Source organism: Pan troglodytes, chromosome 13, assembly GCF_028858775.2.
Source record: "Pan troglodytes isolate AG18354 chromosome 13, NHGRI_mPanTro3-v2.0_pri, whole genome shotgun sequence".
Taxonomy (NCBI): Eukaryota; Metazoa; Chordata; class Mammalia; order Primates; family Hominidae; genus Pan; species Pan troglodytes.
The window spans coordinates 104,831,434-104,851,328 of NC_072411.2; the positions used below are offsets into that span (position 1 = coordinate 104,831,434).

Here is a 19,895-nt window from a genome sequence, read left to right on the forward strand (position 1 = left end):
GGTGCACCCATCACCAAATCATGAGCAGTGTATGAGCAGTGTACACTGTACTCAATGTGTAGTCTTTTATCCCTCACCCCCCACCCTTTCCCCCGAGTCCCCAAAGTCCATTGTATCATTCTTATGTATTTGCATCTTCATAGCTTAGCTCCCAGAGTTTTAAGAATTCTTTGTGTATTTTGAGCTGGGCATGACAGTTTGTGCCTGTTGTCCCAGCTACTTCAGAAGCTGAGGCAGGAGGATCCCTTGAGCCCACGAGTTCTAATTCAGCTTAGGCAACATAGCAAGACCCCATCTCTAATAAACAAATACATTTTAAAAATAGTTCTTTGTATATATTTTTTAAAAACAACATTTTTTTTTTTTCCCTTGAGACAGAGGCTCACTCTGTCACCAAGGCTGGAGTGCAGTGATGTGATCACAGTTCACTGCGGCTTCAACCTCCCAGGCTCCAGCCATCCTGAGCCACCATACCCTGCTACATTTTTTTTTTTTTTTTTGGAGAGAGAGGGTTTGCTATATTGCCCAAGCTAGTCTTGAACTCCTGGACTCAAGTAATCCATCCATCTTGGCCTCCCAAAGTGTTGGGATTACAGGCCTGAACCACCACACCCGGCCATATAACACTGTTTTATCAGATACGTCTTTTGCAACTATTTCCTCCTAGTCTGTGACTTATCTTCTCATTCTCTTAATAAGCTTTCAGTTTTGTCTCTTCAGACCACTGTTTCATGTGACATTTTCAATTTTTAATTATTGTGTTAAAATACACATAAAATTTACCATCTTAACCATTTTAAGTCTACAGTGGAGTGGTATGTATATATTCAAAATTTTGTGCAACCATCACCACCATCCACCTCCCTAACTCTTTCATCTTATAAAACTGAAACTCAGCCGGGTATGGTGGCTCACACCTGTAATCCCAGCACCTTGGGAGGCTGAGGCGGGCAGATCATCTGAGGTCAGGAGTTTGAGACCAGCCTGGCCAACATGGTGAAACACTATCTCTACTAAAAATACAAAAATTAGCTGAGCGTGGTGCCAGGCGCCTGTAGTCCCAGCTACTCAGGAGGCTGCGTCAGAAGAATCGCTTGAACCCGGGGGGCAGAGGTTGCAGTGAGCCGAGATAGGGCCACTGCACTCCAGCTTGGGGGACACATAAACAAAACAAAACAGAACTGAAACTCTATAACAGTTTCATTTTAATTCAGTCAAATATGGAGATATTTTATATTGAATAAGACTCTTTTTCCCTTTTAAAAAAATAAAAATTTTTTTATTATAGAAGTAATATGTATTTCTAATGGAAAACTTGAAAACACATAATTAGAAAAAAGAGGAAAAACCTATGAAAACCTCTATTTTCATAGGAAGACTAGTGGCCTTGGAAGTAGTCTGGAAACCGCACCCTTAGCCGGGACAATTTGACAAACAATACATATCAGGAGCATAAAAAATATACTCTTTGACCTAACAATCCTTGTTTCGAAATGTATTCAAAGGAAATAGTTAGATAGGTGCCCAGAGAGTGAAATACAAAGATGTTCTTAATCGGAAAAAAATTGTAAACAACCTATATTTGTTTTCTAGGGCTGTCATAACAAAGCACGGCAGACTGAGTGGTTTAAACAGAAATGTATTTCTCACAATTCTGGAGGCTAAAGGTCTGAGATCAAGCTGTCAGCAGGATCTTCACATGGTTCTTGTAAGTGTCTATGTTCAAGTTTCCCCTTTTTATAAGGGTGCCAGTCATATTGGATTAAGGCCCATTGATGACCTCATTTTAACTTAATTATTTCTTTAAAATCCTATCTCCAAATGCAGTCACATTCTGAGGTACTGGGGGTTAGGATATCGACATATTAATTTTGGGGGAACACAATTCAGCCAATTATGCAAACCTCATCTAAGAATTGAGAATAAATAAATTAGGATGCAGTCCGTACAATAGTTCAATCATACTTTTTAGCTCATGTATGAATATTTAATACCACCATTAAAAATGGCCTTAGGGTCAGGCGTGGTGGCTAATGCCTATAATCCCAGCATTTTGGGAGGCTGAGGCAGGTGGATCACTTGAGGCCAAGAGATCGAGACCAGCCTGGCCAACATGGCAAAACCCCTTCACTACTAAAGATTAAAAGATTAACTGGGTGTGGTGGTGCATGCCTATAATCCCAGCTACTCAGGAGGCTGAGGCAGGAGAATCACTTGAGCCCAGGAGGCAGAGGTTGCAGTGAGCTGAGATCGTGCCACTGAACTCCAGCCTGGATGACAGAGTGAGACCCTGTCTCAAAAAACAAACCAACAAACAAGGCCTTAGGGTTATATATGACATAGAAATAATTTCATGGCATATATTGTCAGTGAAAAGAACAGGCTACAAAATAATATGAATAGTATGATCCTCGCTCTTTCTGTGTGTGAAATACATAGACAAATGCACAGAAAAATGGCTGGAAAAGTTCATTATATTTTGGGGATGATATGGATGAGTTTTCTTTGTTTTATTTCTATATATTGCTTAACTGTGCATTTAAATTTTCCCATACTAAGTCTTTGAAGTATATATAGATATATAGATATAATAACAATTATTATTATTTTTTGAGACAGGATCTCACTTTGCCACCCCAGCTGGAGTGCAGTAGTAAGATCAGGGCTCACTGCAGCCTCTACCTTCTAGGCTCAGGTGATCCTCCCACCTCAGCCTTCCAAGTAGCTGGGACTATAGCCACATGTCACCACACCTATAGGTATGAGCTCAGAGCCTGATAGGGCTATTCTCAAACTTGAGGAGAAAATCTTAAAATGGGGTTGGTTCCCAAAAAGAAAGGAGGGTGACTGTGTCCAGAAAGGTGGGGTGGGAGGAGTGGACAGGGCAGCTCTGAAGGTACTTGCCTTTTTTCCTAGTTATTGTTTTGTCACTGGCCACCTTCATTTTTCACTGAATTGAGTCTTCCACGTGAAGAAGCATATCATCTGCAAAGATCTCTGTGATTTCTAGCTTTGGAGGCAGAGGGTGTCTATTTATGTCTCATTTTTTGTACAGATGAGGTTTCACCACCTTGCCCAGGCTGGTCTTGACTTCCTGGGCTCGAGCAATGCTCCCGCCTCAGCCTCCCAAAGTGCTAGGATCACAGGCGTGAACCACCATGCCTGGCCAGTCTTTGTAATATTTTAGAAGAACCCCTGCCCCCAGCACACACACACACAGACACACACCCCAAAAAAAGAAAGAAGAGGGAAAAGTCCACGCCATGCCTAAAACATGTTTTACAGAACAGTTTTCTAGTCATGTAGTTTTCCTTCAGCTATTTCTGCTTTCTAGCTGCAAATGAGAGTGTCAGTGGGATATGAAAGCTTACTTAATGTTCATAACTGTTTATATTTGCCCCTATATAGTAATGTCCTGTTCATTAACGTGCAATGGAGTGCTCGGTGTACTTTTATTCCTTTTTGGAAGCTCTTTGGAAAGGCTTTTGCTTAATCATAGGACATTGCTGAAGCCAATGACATTATGATTGAATGATTCATCTTGGTTTAAGACTTATGATCAGACAGGCTCTGAGCTCTATTCTCCAACCTGGGGAGAAAATTTTACAATAGAGTGGGTTCTCAAAAGGAAAGGAGGGTGACTGTGTTCAGTGTCCTGATCTCTGTGATTTCTAGCTTTGGAAGCACAGGGTGCCTATTTACGTCTCATTCATGAGAGAATTGACTGCAGGCGTTTTTCTCCTAAAGTCTGTTATTTCTTTAGAGGCTGGGCCTACCACTCCAGTTATATTCCTCTAGGCCGGCCCTTCCTCTACTTCTGTAGCTTGGGTAATTTATGCACAAAACAGGCAGCGTTTGAATAAAAGGACAACATCTACGTCAAGACACAAAATAATTAGAGGTTAGCTGTGTACATGATTCTACATGCTAAGCTTTCACTTTGTATAATATACCTGCATGGCCATTGAAACTGTTGTTGGTGAAGTGAAATGCAGCCACTCCCCTGGTTGTTACATGGAGTGGTGACAGATTTAGCCTCACTATACCTGCATAAGTAGGTAGTATACAACAATAGCAGAAGTTGAAATTTTAGTCTTACAATAGAAGGGGTAGCTGGCATTAAGTACGTTGTTTACACCTCTGATAAGTCTTGAGAATGTCTCTAGAACTGAGAATCCTCTGCAGAAATGAGAGTCTAAGCTCTGGGAATATCGTAAGATTCCCAGGAGGGGGTGCTATGTATAGTGAGGGTTGAAAAAAAAGCTCAAGGACAAGATCCATATTTACGGACAGAAAGCCAACAAAGAATACACAGTAGAAATGGGGCCACGGTGGCTCACGCCTGTAATCCCAGCACTTTTTGAGGCCAAGGCGGGTGGATCACCTGAGGTCAGGAGTTATAGACCAGCCTCGCCAACATGGTGAACCTCGTCTCTAGTAAATATACAAAAATTATCCAGGCGTGGTGGCATGAGCCTGTAATACCAGCTACTCTGGAGACTGAGGCAGGAGAATCACTTGAACCCAGGAGGCAGGGGTTGCAGTAAGCCGAGATCACACCACTGCACTCCTGCCTAGGGGACCGAGCAAGACTGTGTCTCAAATAAACAAAAAAGAATACACAGTAGGGCCGAGCGCAGTAGCACACGCCTCTAATACCAGCACTTTGGGAGGGGGAGGAGGGCGGATCGCGAGGTCAGGAGATCACGACCATCCTGGCTAACATGGTGAAACCCCGTCTCTACTAAAAATACAAAAAAAGTTAGCTGGGTGTGGTGGCGGGCGCCTGTAGTCCCAGCTACTCCGGAGGCTGAGGCAGGAGAATGACGTGAACCCAGGAGGCAGAGCTTGCAGTGAGCCGAGATCGCGCCACTGCACTCCAGCCTGGGTGACAGAGAGTGAGACTCCGTGTCAAAAAAAAAAAAAAAAAAAAAAAAAAAATACACAGTAGAAATGAGAGAAAGGCAAAAGGCAGGAGGAGAACTAGGATAGTGCTGGAAATGCTCCACAAGAGATAAAAGACAAAATTTCAAGGAAGAATGGATGCGCAACAGTGATACAGGTCTCAAAGAGAGGCAGAAGGAACAGGTCAGTGGGCTGTTTGTTAGGCAATCTTTGAGAAACTTGGTTGTTTGAAAAGTAAGTTAGAAAAGACAGAAAATAAAGGTTATTTTGTTGAGTGGAATTAGAGGAGGAAGAAAACTTTCAGGAAGTTTGTTAGTAACATGAAGGTGAAGAGTAATGGTGAGATATATTAGAACAAAGTTAACTTTCAGAATTTGTGTTCAGGTTAAGAGTTTTTGCAATTGAGTCTCTTAATTATATACTAGTATTTCATCCTTTCATTTTCTTTTTTTTCATATTATATAGCACATACTTCATACGCCACTTCTTGCCCTTGGTTTCCCAAATTAACAGAAATGCTCATGCGGATATGTCCGTGTTCATAGCAAAGCAATGAGGATGCACTCCAGAGTCCTGGCATTTTGCTTTGACCCAGGATCAAATTTGAGGCAATGACGGTGGCACATGCCTGTAGTCCCAGCTACTCAAGAGGCTGATACAGGAGAATCGCCTGAACCCGGGAGGCAGAGGTTGCAGTGAGCCGAGATCATGCCACTGCACCGCAGCCTGGGCGACAGAGTGAGACTCCATCTCAAAACAAACAAAAAACAACAAATATTTGTTCGATTGAATTCACAATCAACTATTTGCTCATCACCCTTATTTTATATATATCTTTCTAATCTAGGATATGATAAAATTATATTAGTACCATGAGGATTGAATATTGCTCTAATATTCTAAAATATTAGTGATGAAAGAGACCTTAGAAATCATTTACTATACAGTGGTTTCATTTTGCAGATAGGAAAACTGAGGCACAAAGATGTTAAATGACTTGTCAAAGTGGCAGAGCTAGAGCCAGGAGAATCCAGGTCCTCTTGATTCCTAGTTTGCTACTAAACACCCCTAAGCCATGAAGAAGGTTGCTTCTGCTTTATGTTATGCTATATTTTTTCTTTCTCTCTCTTTTCGCATGCTTTTTTTGTCCCACTTGAACATGAGATCAACATGCAAATCAGAGAACCTGAAAAATTTGAGAAAAACAAGGACAGTTGTGTTGTGACCCAGTATACAGGGAATGGAGGTATGATAACTTCCTCTTTCTACAAAGTTATCAGGTTTACTCATGTTTCCTGGGCCTTAGTTGAACGTGAGAGCCTTTCCCAGATATAGGCATCTTTTCTCGTCAGTGGATGTATTAGAAAGGCAGGAGACCAGAGCTCTGACCTGGCTCTGTTATCATTCCTGTGGTCTCTAGAAAGTGACTTTCCCTCCCTGGGCCTCAGTTGTCTAATTTGTAAAATATGAGACTTGGATTACATGAGTTCAAAAATGTTTTCGGCTCTAAAATCCTATGATTCTACCTTCTGAATTATGAAGGATTTAATTTTTTTCTACCTTCCAAGTAAAAGCCATACCTAAGCCTCATGGAATTTGATCACCCCTACCTTTTCCTGTGAATGTTAACAGGCCTTCTCTGCTCTGTTTGCTATAATTGGAATGATTTAGTTTTTATTTCAGTGGTTTCAATGATTGTTTTCCATTTGTCATTCTACCAAAGAAGTAATTGGCACAATGATTAAAGGTAATCTATGACTCAGTTCTGCTGGATCCCTTTCAAGTGTTACTTCGCAAATCTCTAGACCTCCTCCCCTCTATGTCTCACTCATACAGAGTTGGATACCAACTATGGATCTGATTTTTTTTTAAGTTTTATTTTATTTTATTTTATTATTATTATACTTTTAGGGTACATGTGCACAATGTGCAGGTTAGTTACATATGTATACATGTGCCATGCTGGTGTGCTGCACCCATTAACTCGTCATTTAGCATTAGGTATATCTCCTAATGCTATCCCTCCCCCCTCCCCGCACCCCACAACAGTCCCCAGAATGTGATGTTCCCCTTCCTGTGTCCATGTGTTCTCATTGTTCAATTCCCACCTATGAGTGAGACTATGCGGTGTTTGGTGTTTTGTTCTTGCGATAGTTTACTGAGAATGATGATTTCCAATTTCATCCATGTCCCTACAAAGGACATGAACTCATCATTTTTTATGGCTGCATAGTATTCCATGGTGTATATGTGCCATATTTTCTTAATCCAGTCTATCATTGTTGGACATTTGGGTTGGTTCCAAGTCTTTGCTATTGTGAATAGTGCCACAATAAACATACGTGTGCATGTGTCTTTATAGCAGCATGATTTGTAGTCCTTTGGGTATATACCCAGTAATGGGATGGCTGGGTCAAATGGTATTTCTAGTTCTAGATCCCTGAGGAATTGCCACACTGACTTCTACAAGGGTTGAACTTGTTTACAGTCCCACCAACAGTGTAAAAGTGTTCCTATTTCTCCACATCCTCTCCAGCACCTGTTGTTTCCTGACTTTTTAATGATTGCCATTCTAACTGGTGTGAGATGGTATCTCATTGTGGTTTTGATTTGCATTTCTCTGATGGCCAGTGATGGTGAGCATTTTTTCATGTGTTTTTTGGCTGCATAAATGTCTTCTTTTGAGAAGTGTCTGTTCATGTCCTTTGCCCACTTTTTGATGGGGTTGTTTGTTTTTTTCTTGTAAATTTGTTTGAGTTCATTGTAGATTCTGGATATTAGCCCTTTGTCAGATGAGTAGGTTGCAAAAATTTTCTCCCATTTTGTAGGTTGCCTGTTCACTCTGATGGTAGTTTCTTTTGCTGTGCAGAAGCTCTTTAGTTTAATTAGATCCCATTTGTCAATTTTGGCTTTTGTTGCCATTGCTTTTGGTGTTTTAGACATGAAGTCCTTGCCCACGCCTATGTCCTGAATGGTAATGCCTAGGTTTTCTTCTAGGGTTTTTATGGTTTTAGGTCTAACGTTTAAGTCTTTAATCCATCTTGAATTAATTTTTGTATAAGGTGTAAGGAAGGGATCCAGTTTCAGCTTTCTACATATGGCTAGCCAGTTTTCCCAGCACCATTTATTAAATAGGGAATCCTTTCCCCATTGCTTGTTTTTCTCAGATCAGATCAAAGATCAGATAGTTGTAGATATGCAGCGTTATTTCTGAGGGCTCTGTTCTGTTCCATTGATCTATATCTCTGTTTTGGTACCAGTACCATGCTGTTTTAGTTACTGTAGCCTTATAGTATAGTTTGAAGTCAGGTAGTGTGATGCCTCCAGCTTTGTTCTTTTGGCTTAGGATTGACTTGGCAATGCGGGCTCTTTTTTGGTTCCATATGAACTTTAAAGTAGTTTTTTCCAATTCTGTGAAGAAAGTCATTGGTAGCTTGATGGGGATGGCATTGAATCTATAAATTACCTTGGGCAGTATGGCCATTTTCATGATATTGATTCTTCCTACCCAGGAGCATGGAATGTTCTTCCATTTGTTTGTATCCTCTTTTATTTCCTTGAGCAGTGGTTTGTAGTTCTCCTTGAAGAGGTCCTTCATGTCCCTTGTAAGTTGGATTCCTAGGTATTTTATTCTCTTTGAAGCAATTGTGAATGGGAGTTCACTCATGATTTGGCTCTCTGTTTGTCTGTTATTGGTGTGTAAGAATGCTTGTGATTTTTGTACATTGATTTTGTATCCTGAGACTTTGCTGAAGTTGCTTATCAGCTTAAGGAGATTTGGGCTGAGACAATGGGGTTTTCTAGATATACAATCATGTCATCTGTAAACAGGGACAATTTGACTTCCTCTTTTCCTAACTGAATACCCTTTATTTCTTTCTCCTGCCTAATTGCCCTGGCCAGAACTTCCAACACTATGTTGAATAGGAGTGGTGAGAGAAGGGATCTGATTTTCTTTTGCTTCTTTTTTTTTTTTAAGATGGAGTCTTGCTCTGTTGCCCAGGCTGGAATGCAGTGGCACAATCTTGGCTCACTGCAACCTCTGCTTCCTGGGTTCAAGCAATTCTCCTGCCTCAGCCTCCCAAGTGGCTGGGATTACAGGCACCCACCACAATGCCCAGCTAATTTTTGTATTTTTAGTAGAGACGGGGTTTCACCATATTGGCCAGGCTGGTCTCAAACTCCTGACCTTGTGATCTGCCCACCTCAGCCTCCCAAAGTGTTGGGATTACAGGCATGAGTCACCACGCCCGGCCTTTTGCTTCTTTTGGAATTAGGAGGGGGGTCATAGGATGTCCTCAGGATCAGAGATCCAAGGAGATATCTGGAAGGAAGAATGTGTTCTCTCAGTAAAGGAAGGGGAAAGCTGCCGTGTTGCTGACTCTGCTATAGCAGATGACAAGGAGTTAATTGCAGCCTAACTCCTCTCCTCATTGTGGGGGTTACTGGCTTTGCAGTGTCTTGGCAAAGTCTCATAGACATGTCATGGCAGCCTATCCCTTGCTTTCTTCTGTTTACATGCCTACACACCCAGGGATGGAGAATCAAGAGATCAGTTTTCTGGCTGCCATTGAAAGGATGCTCTGTCAGAAGCAAAGGCTTGACTTATTCTGAAGATTACCCTGATCTGCAAAGCTGCAGAATGCATAGTTATTTGTTACCTGGACTTAAAGTAAGGCAAGGCCCAGTGTCACATTACTTTGCCTCTAACAGACCTTTCTTGCAATGACTGTTTCATGCCATCAGTCACTCAACATTTACAAAGCACTTACCTTAGCATGAAGGAAAGGTTGAAAAGGAAGAGAAACCATGATCTCAGGGATTGAAGACTGAAAAATTGCTGTGAGAATAGAGAATGCACAGAAACATTAAGTACTATAAAAACAAGTACATATTAACATAATACATAGTATTTCCAGAAATATTTAGAAATTAATTGCAATGATCAAACCTGGATGGAGTTAATCAGAGTCATGGCACACAGTGGGATGACTTAGAACCATGAGGGGAAGTTAGATAACTTGCTTTAGATCATGCAGCTATAAAAGAGGAACTGCAATTTGAATCCAGGCACTCTGGCTCCAAACTTAACATCGTACTAGATTGCGTCTCTGAAGTCAAAGAGCAAGGAAAGAAAATACCCTAGTGCAGTTGTTGAGAGTATGACCTCTAGACTCAGACTCCCTGGGACTCCATCCTGCCTCTAGCATTTACCATACACTCCTGGACAATCCACTCACCATTCTATCCTTTCTTTTCCTTATCCATAAAAATGGGGATAATAGGCTGGACGCGGTCACTCACACCTGTAGTCTCAGCACTTTGGGAGGCCTAGGTGGGCAGATCACGAAGTCAGGAGTCTGAGACCAGCCTGACCAACATAGTGAAACCCCATCTCTACTAAAAATATAAAAATTAGCTGGACGTGGTGGCATGCGCCTGTAATCCCAGCTACTAAGGAGGCTGAGGCAGGAGAATTGCTTGAACCCGGGAGGCGGAGGTTGCAGTGAGCCAAGATCGTGCCACTGCACTCCAGCCTGGCAACAGAGTGAGACTCTGTCTCAAAAAAAAAGAGGGGGATAATAGTAACTGTGTATGAAGTTGCTATAAGGTACAAATGTGGTATATAGTGTGTAAAGTGTGCAGCCCAGTGCCTCAGACATGGTGATTGCTCAATAAATGTTAACTATCAATAAAATGATTATTATCATCCTATTTCTAAGAACCTGAAGTCCTACCAGGATAGTAACTCTAATTGCCAGAATAAGAAGGGGAAGTTTGGGTTGAGGTTATTTTCCAATCAGAAGTCCTTGAAGGAAAATCATGTCAGAAGGGAGGGAAAGGAAAGGAAACCAAGACTCTGGTTAGTGTAGACCCTCTTGGGTTGTGGACAAGAGAGTATGGGATTGCCATTTTATTAGTAACTTATACATTGTGCATGAATTTAACTTCCCTTTTGGTTTCCTCTTTTCATCCTCACTATTACTAGACCATGCATATATTGAGAAGTGATCTATGCTGCAACTCTCCCTCAGAACTGTACGTACTTAAAATCATGTTAGTAGAGATTTTGAAAGGACTGTGCTTTGAAGAAAACACAAAAAACCAGTAACATAATAGATGATTGTCCTTATTCATAGGTCAGGGAGCCACTAGTCCACTGCAGCTCTTTTCTCCTAGAGAGATCTTCAAGAAGAGGTCTTTGTGCCCCATATGTAATGACTACTTAGGAGCTGAGTCAAACAAAGAGTCTTATTTTAGTTTTCTAAATACCAAGTCTGGGCAGGCCTGTGTTTTCACTACATGGGAGGAGTCAAGTATCTTTTCACTACATGGGAGGGGTAAGTGGTTAAGTTTTTTCATATGTTGGCTGCCTAAGTCATTCTGCTTGGTACCGTGGCTCAGTTAGTTTTGTCAACTGACCAAGGACTATATAAGTGAGGGCAAAGCTACACCCCACTGTGTGTAACAGGAAGGAGTGACATGGCACTCTGCCCTTTGAATTCATTGTGTATTCTGGGCCTGGCTAAGTGATATTGAGAAAAGATAGCAGTAATCATTGGCAACATTAGTGCTCTTAAAACCATTCACTCACAAATATTTATTGACAATAGTAGAATATCTGTAAAGAACACAGTATCTTGCAAATAGTAGAAGCTCAAATTTTGTGGACTATAAACCAATGTTTGGGCTGTACATTTGCCAATATGCAGCATTTAACTACATTTCTTCAAGCAAAATTCAACTATATCTTCAGAGTAAAGAATAGGAGAAAAGGAATGAATTAGATACAATGTCGTTTGGATGTATTTTTCTACATTCAGCTCCCCGCTATTAAGAAATCCCAGCTCCAGTTCAGCAGTGGTAAAGTGATTGCTATCACACAGCAATGAGTGGTGTCTGTGAGCTCATGTTGAGCAGTTGTTACAGAATTTGAAAGGGCAAGGCATATTTCATGTACGAGTCCTCAACTATCTCCATCAAGCTGTCACCATAGAGACTGAGAACTTAAAGACTTCCTTTCAATCATCTTGGAAGGGAAATGTCTATTTCTGGCTGAGGCTTGGCGTCTCTGGAGAGGAGTTTATAAAGCATGTCTTACTATCTGCTACGTAGTGAGGAATTTAGGACAAAATTTGGAGTAACCTTGTGGGGTAAGATAATCAGCACTTTTTAAAAAAAGGAAAACCTACTTAGATTAGCGTAGAGCTAGATCCTATAAGTCAGTTGTGACGTGGATAGGATTTAGGTACTCTGGAAATCACTAATCTTCATGTTTTGTGACATATAGGTTATCGGAATGGTTAGGGTTATAATCCAGTTATAATCCAGAAAGAGGTAGGCAACCTATAGGACAATCACCACCCTGGGATTTTCTGCAAACAGTTGTCATAAACTTAAATATCAGTTACCAAAGATCATGGTTTAAGCAATTTTTTTTTTTTTAGCTGCTACTTCCTTTGGTCCTTATAGATAGATGAGACCAAGCACCTCTTCATATGTTTCCATTTTTTGTCTCTACTGTAAGACCGATCAAATGGTTTTTAAAGTAATCTAATTTTGTTTTCTAGAAAGATGAGAGAAGTTTAGTCTTTCAAATAGCCTATGTTAGCACTGATTCTCAAGCCAAGTAGGACCCGTGGAAAAACAGGATTGCTTTCAGTCTATTTTACCTCTTGGAACATTAATTCCATAAGGAAAGCACTTCATTAAATTCTGCTGACATAGAAAGCTTAAAAAATGTGTTTCTTGGTTCTTTTTAACTATATTAAACTTTTTTCTTTGGGCTGGCCTTGGTGGCTTACGCCTGTAATACCAGCACTTTGGGATGTCAAGACGGGAGAATGGCCTGAGCCCAGGAGTTCAAGACCAGCCTGGGCAACAAAACAAGACCCCCGTCTCTACAAAAAACCCACAAAACTTATCTGGGCATGGTTGTATGTGCCTGTGGTCCCAGCTACTTGGGAAACTGAGATGGGAGGATTGCTTGAGCCCAGGAGGTTGAGGCTGCAGTGAGCCAAGGTCACACCACTGCACTCCAGCCTGGGAGCAAGACCCTGTCTCTAAAAGAAACAAAACAAAAAACAAGCCTTTTTCTTTGGATGCTTCCAAAATTGCATTGGAATCCATTAAATTTTAAAATGCATACCCTTGGGTATCACAATTTCACTTCAAGGAATTTCTTCCGGACAAATATTCCCATTAAACGAAAGTCCATTCTGAACTTGAAGTGCTCAGGCTAATTCCTGCACTTGGCTCCAAGAATGCTAGGCAAAAGACTGGCAAATTCTCTTCTGGAAAAAAATCAACAGCACAAGAAAGCACATTCGGGAGTCCTACAATGAGGCAAGTGGATCCCACTTGATGACTTCAAAGTGAAATCTACCAGAGGACAAGTATTATTTGAGTATACGGAGGTAATAATAAACTATTATGTGAAAGTCACTTGACATCTGAGGAATGCCTCCATCATGAAATCAGACACTAAAACAATGGAATTTAGAGTAAACAAAGACAATGCAGGAAGAGAAATAAATTATGAAACATAAACAACAATGGAATGCTGTGATAAGAAAGAATTATCTGTAGACAAATTCTATATGATTCCACTTATATGAGGTAGAGAAAGAGAAAGAATGGTGGTTGCCAAGGACTGGGGGAATGGGGAGTGGGGAGTTATTGTTTAATGGAGAAAGAGTTTCAATTTTGCAAGAGGCAGAGTTCTGAAGATGGGTGATGGTTGCACAATAATATTAATGTACTTCATGCCACTGAAATATATACTTAAAATAGTTAAGACAGTCAAGTTTATGTTGTGTGTATTTGACCACAATACAAAATTAGAAAGAAAATGAATAATGGGAGCTCTTGGAAATGAAAAATATGATTGCTGAAATGAGAAATTCATAGACAGTGTGGAAGATGAAGACGAGGAAATTTCCCAGAAGGTAAATTCAAGAGATGACATATAGATGGAAAATAGAGGACAAAGTTAAAGGATCAGCCTGTAATCCCAGCACTTTGGGAGGCTGAGGCAGGAGAATTGCTTGAGCCCAGGAGTTCGAGACCAGCCTGGGCAACATAGCAAGATGTGTCAATATTAAAAAAAAAAAAAAAAATTTAAAGTTAGCCAGGCGTGGTGGCTCACATCTGTAGTCCCAGCTACTTAGGAGGCTGAGGCAGGAGGACCACTCAAGCCCAGGAGTTGAGGCTGCAGTGAGTTATGATGACAGAGCAAGACACTATCTCTAAAAAGAGAGAGAGAGAAATATTGTATCAGAGTCCCAACAGCAAGCCTAATTCAGCACATGAGCACATGGTTGGGATAAAGAGATTTTTATGAAAGGACTATTTACGGGAGTGTGAGCAGCAAGGATTAAGGGGACAAACAAAGGTGGTATAGTGTCCAGGGACCAGCAGCAGTGAGAAGCTATTACACTCCCAGGGCTGAAAGTGCAAGGGGAGGAGGCCGTGTAAATGAGGTCCAATAAGAACTAGAGCCAAGGAGGAAGGACCTTCCAGTGATAGATATAGCTAGTGCCTGAGAGATGGGGCTCTGCAACAGCAACAAGACAAGAAAGCACATTCAGGAATCATACAATGAGGCAAGTGGATCCCGCTCGATGACTCCAAAGTGAAATCTACCAGAGGACAAGTATTATTTGAGTATATGGAGATAATAATTTGAGTATACAGGAGAAATATTCTGACCTCTCTGTCTTCCTGTGATCTGATCTGATATTGGCCAGACCTAACCAGAAGGTAGACTGGGTGAGAGTCTATAGTTCATATAGTCTATAGTCATCCTCTCAGGGTAGGGTAGGTCTAGTATGGGAAAGAAACTAAATTATCAAAGAATAGTACAATAACATTTTCCCATCTGAAAAACATCTGGTGTCCATCCTAGCGAATTAAAAAAAAAAAAAAAGCCTTACATGAGGCAGAACATAATGAAATTTCAGAAAAACATTAACCAAGAAAAGATCCTAAAAGCTTGCAGAGCGGAAAGAAGAGCTCATATATAAAGGATCAAAAACCAGAATGGCATTGGATTGATCATCAGCAGCACTGAATGCAGTATGACAATGGAGCAATGTCTTCAAATTTCTGAGGAAATTTTCTTTTCTTTTCTTCTCTTTTTTCTTTTCTCCCTCCCCTCCCCTCCCTTCCCCTCCCCCTCCCCTCCCCTTCCCTTCCCTTCCCTTTTCTTTTCTTTTTGAGACGGAGTTTCGCTCTTGTTGCCCAGGCTGGAGTGCAATGGTGCCACCTCAGCTCACCACAACCTCTGCCTCCTGGGTTCAAGCAATTCTCCTGCCTCAGCCTCCCGAGTAGCTGGTATTACAGGCATGTGCCACCATGCCCAGATAATTTTGTATTTTTAGTAGGGACGGGGTTTCTCCATGTTGGTCAGGCTGGTCTTGAACTCCTGACCTCAGATGATCTGCCTGCCTCAACCTCCCAAAGTCCTGGGATTACAGGTGTGAGCCACCATGCCCTGCTGGAAATATTATTTTCAAGCCAAATTGTCAATTAAGTGTAAGGGTAGAACAAAGACATTTGCAAACATGCAATGTTTCAAAAAATTTCACAGTGGGAGGTTTAACCGGCATCGTACTAGCTAATTCATCACTAGATATTGTCTTACATGACACATATTATGTTGTAGGCCACTTCCACTATGTCCTATCAATAGGCGTGGTATTTGCCATCATAGGAGGCTTTGTCCACTGATTCCCCCCTATTTTCAAGCTACACACTTAATCAGACCTATGCTAAAATCCACTTCACCATTTTATTTATAGGTGTTAATTTAACTTTTTTCCACAGCACTTCCTCGGTCTATCCAGTATGCCTCGACGTTACTCCGATTATCCTGATGTGCACACCATGTGAAATATTATCTCATCCATAGGCTCATTTATCTCACTAACAGCAGTTATACTAATAATATTTATAATCTGAGAAGCCTTTCCTTCAAAATGAAAAGTACTAACAATTGAATAACCATCTACTAATTTAGAGTGGCTTTACAGATGTCCACCACCCTACTGCACATTTGGAGAGCCAACTTACGTGAAAGCCTAAACAAGAAAGGAAGGAATTGAACCTCCAGAAATTGGTTTCAAGCCAATCCCATAACTTCTATGACTCTCTTGATAAGATGTTAGTAAAATTATTACATAACTTTGTCAGAGCGAATTTATAGGTTAAATCCTATATGTCTTAATGGCTCATCCAGTTCAATTAGGCCTTCAAGACACCACATCCCCTATTATAGAAGAACTACTCACTTTCCATGACCATGCTCTTATAATTATTTTCCTAATTAGTTCCCTGGTCCTAGACATCATTTCCCTAATACTCACAACAAAATTAACTCATACTGGCACCATAGATGCTCAAGAAATTGAAACTGTGTGAACTGTTTTACCTGCCATTATCTTAATTTTAATTGCCCTCCCATCCCTACGTATTCTGCACATAATAGACAAGGTTAACAATCCTTCTCTTACTGTCAAAGCAGTTGGCCACCAGTGATATTGAAGCTCTAAATATACAGACTATGAAGAGTTAGGCTTTGATTCTTATATGATTCCAACAGCAGACTTAAAGCCAGAACTTCGACTCCTTGAAGTTGATAACTGAACAATTCTCCCAATAGAGATCCCTGTCCATATATTAATCTCATCCGAAGACATCCTGCATTCATGAACTATCCCCTTACTGGGCCTCAAAACAGATGGAATCCCCGGATGCTTAAATTAAACTACCTTAACTGCTACATGTCCAGGCCTTTACTATGGACAGTGCTCAGAAATTTGTGGGTCTAACCACAGTTTTATACTTATTGTCCTAGAATTAACCCCCTTAAAATGCTTTGAAACCTGATCCACGTCTGCACTGTAATATCACTGTAAAGCTATCTAGCATTAACCTTTTAAGTTAAAGATGGAGGGGATCTGCACCTACTTGCAGTGAATGCCTAAACTAGATACTTCCACATGATCCATTGTCATCCTGTCAATAATCGTAACTTTATGCTCCATTATTCAGTTAAAATTATCAAATTTCATTTATTATACAGCCCCTATACCAAAAACAATCAAAACCCAAAAACATAAAGCCCCCGAGAATTAAAAAGAACAAAAATCTATTCACCTCTTACTACCCCGACAATTCTAGGTCTACCTGCAGTAGTATTAATCATTTTATTTTCCCCTGTACTATTTCCAACCTCCAGTCATCTAATCAGTAACTGATTGATTTCCATTCAACAGTGACTAATTCAACTTGTACTAAAACAAATAATAATAACCCATAATATTAAAGGATGAACCTGATCCCTTATACTGATCTCCCTAATTCTCTTCATTGCCTCAACCAATCTTCTTGGGCTTCTATCCCATTCATTTTACCAACTACCCAATTATCAATAAACCTAGGTACAGCAATCCCCTTATGAGCAGGCACAGTCATTACAGCCTTCTGCTTCAAGACAAAAACCTCCTTAGCTCACTTTTTACCGCAAGGCACACCTATACCACTTATCCCTATGCTAGTGATCATTGAAACTATTAGCCTATTCATTTAACCAATGGCACCAGCTGTGCGATTAACAGCCAGCATTACAGCTGGAAACCTGCTAATACATTTAATCGGAGGAGCCACACTAGTACTGTCAACTATCAGTCTTCCCACAGCTTCAATCGCTGTCATTATTCTAATCCTACTAACCATCCTCGAATTCACCGTAGCCCTTATTCAGCCTACGTCTTAACACTGCTGGTAAACCTTTACCTGTACAACAACCCATAATGACCCACTATACACATGCCTACCATATAGTCAAACCCAGCCCCTGACCACTAACAGGAGCTCTCTCATCTCTCCTAATAACATCTGGCCTGGCCATGTGATTTCATTTTAACTCTATCACCCTTTTAACCCTGGGCCTACTAACCCACACACTAACTATATACCAGTGATGACGTGACATTATCTGAGAAATTACATTTCAAGGCCACCACACATCAATCGTCCAAAAAGGCCTCTGATATGGAATAATTCTATTATTATCTGAGAAGTATTTTTTGCTGGTTTCTTCTGGGTATTCTACCACTCTAGTCTAGTCCCAATTCCAGAATTAAGGGGACACTGACCCCCAACAGGTATTCCTCCCCTCAACCCCTTAGAAGTCCCCCTCCTGAATACATCTGTATTACTTACATCAGGATTTTCGATTACTTGCACTCACCACTGCCTGATAGAAGGTAGTCGAAAGCAGATACTTCAAGCACTATCAATCACAATTACCTTAGGTATTTACCCTTCTACAAGCCTCAGAATATTTCCAGGCCCCCTTTACTATCTCTGATGGAATCTACAGCTCAACATTCTTTACAGCCACAGGCTTTCATGGATTTCATGTTATTATTGGATCAACATTTCTCACTATCTGCCTCCTCCACCAATTAAAATTCCACTCTACATCCAATCACCACTTTGCCTTTGAAGTTGCCGCCGGATATTGACACTTTGTAGATGTAGTATGACTATTCTTATATGTCTCTATCTATTGATGAGGGTCCTACTCTTTTAGTATAAACAGTACCACTGACTTCCAATCAATTAGTTTCCATAATATCCAAAAGAGAGTAATCAACCTGACACTAGCCCTAGTAACCAACACCTTACTGGCCCTATTACTAATAATAATCGCATTTTGGCTTCCACAGCTTAATATCTATATAGAAAAATCCAGCCCCTCTGAATGCGGATTTGACCCCTAGCCTCCGCCTGCCTCCCCTTTTCCATTACATTCTTCCTAGTAGCCATCACATTCCTCCTCTTCGACTCAGAGATCGCTCTACTACTACCCCTGCCATGAGCCCTTCAAACAACCAACCTGACACTAATGATCGGCACAGCCCTTATACTAGTTACCATTTTAATCCTAGGCTTGATTTATGAATGAGCCTAAAAAGGATTAGACTGTGTTGAATTGTAAATAGTTTAAGTCAAAATAAATGATTTTGACTCATTAGATTATGGTAGACCATATTTACCAGATCCCCGCGATTTATATCAATATTATATTAGCATATACCATACCACTGCTAGGAGTATTCGTCTATCGACCCACCTAATATCATACCTATTATGCCTAGAAGGCATAATACTATCAGTATTTATCATAAATACTCATAACTTTAAATATACATTTCACTCTAGCATCGATAATACCCATTATTCTCCTAGTATTTGCTGCCTGTGAAGCTGCAGTGGGCCTTGCCTTACTAGTTTCAATCTCCAGTACATATGGTCTAGATTATGTACAAAATCTAAATTTACTTCAATGCTAAAAATTATTATTCCAGCAATTATACTGTTACCAATGGCATGGTTCTCTAAAAATTCTATAATCTGAATCAAGATGGTTATCCACAGCCTACTCATCAGCCTCATCAGCCTACTATTTTTTAACCAATTCAATGATAACTCATCCAACTTCTCATTAGTTTTCTCTTCTGACCAGCTGACATCACCCCTTCTAATCTTAACAGCCTGACTACTGCCTCTTATAAGTCTAGCAAGCCAATATCACCTGTCCAATGAATCACTCCCATGAAAAAAGCTCTATATTTTTATATTGATCTCCCTACAGACTTTTTTTTTTTTTTTTTTTTTTTTGAGACAGAGTTTCGCTCTGTTGCCCAGGCAGACAGAGTGCAGTGGCGCGATCTCGGCTCACTGCAAGCTCCACTTCCCGGGTTCACGCCATTCTCCTGCCTCAGCCTCCCGAGTAGCTGGGACTACAGGCACCTGCCATGGCGCCCGGCTAATTTTCTGTATTTTTAGTAGAGGCGGGGTTTCACCATGTTAGCCAGGATAGTCTCGATCTCCTGACCTCTTGATCCACCCGCCTCGGCCTCCCAAAGTGCTGGGATTACAGGCGTGAGCCACCGTGCCCGGCCCCTACAGACTTTTAA

The 19,895-nt window shown here is 40.8% G+C and overlaps 1 pseudogene; it reads left to right on the forward strand.

Annotated features, from left to right (window-relative positions):
- The first annotated feature begins 13,827 nt into the window (after positions 1-13,827).
- Positions 13,828-17,770, forward strand: LOC129143278 (ATP synthase subunit a-like; annotated as a pseudogene).
- Positions 17,771-19,895: the final 2,125 nt, after the last annotated feature.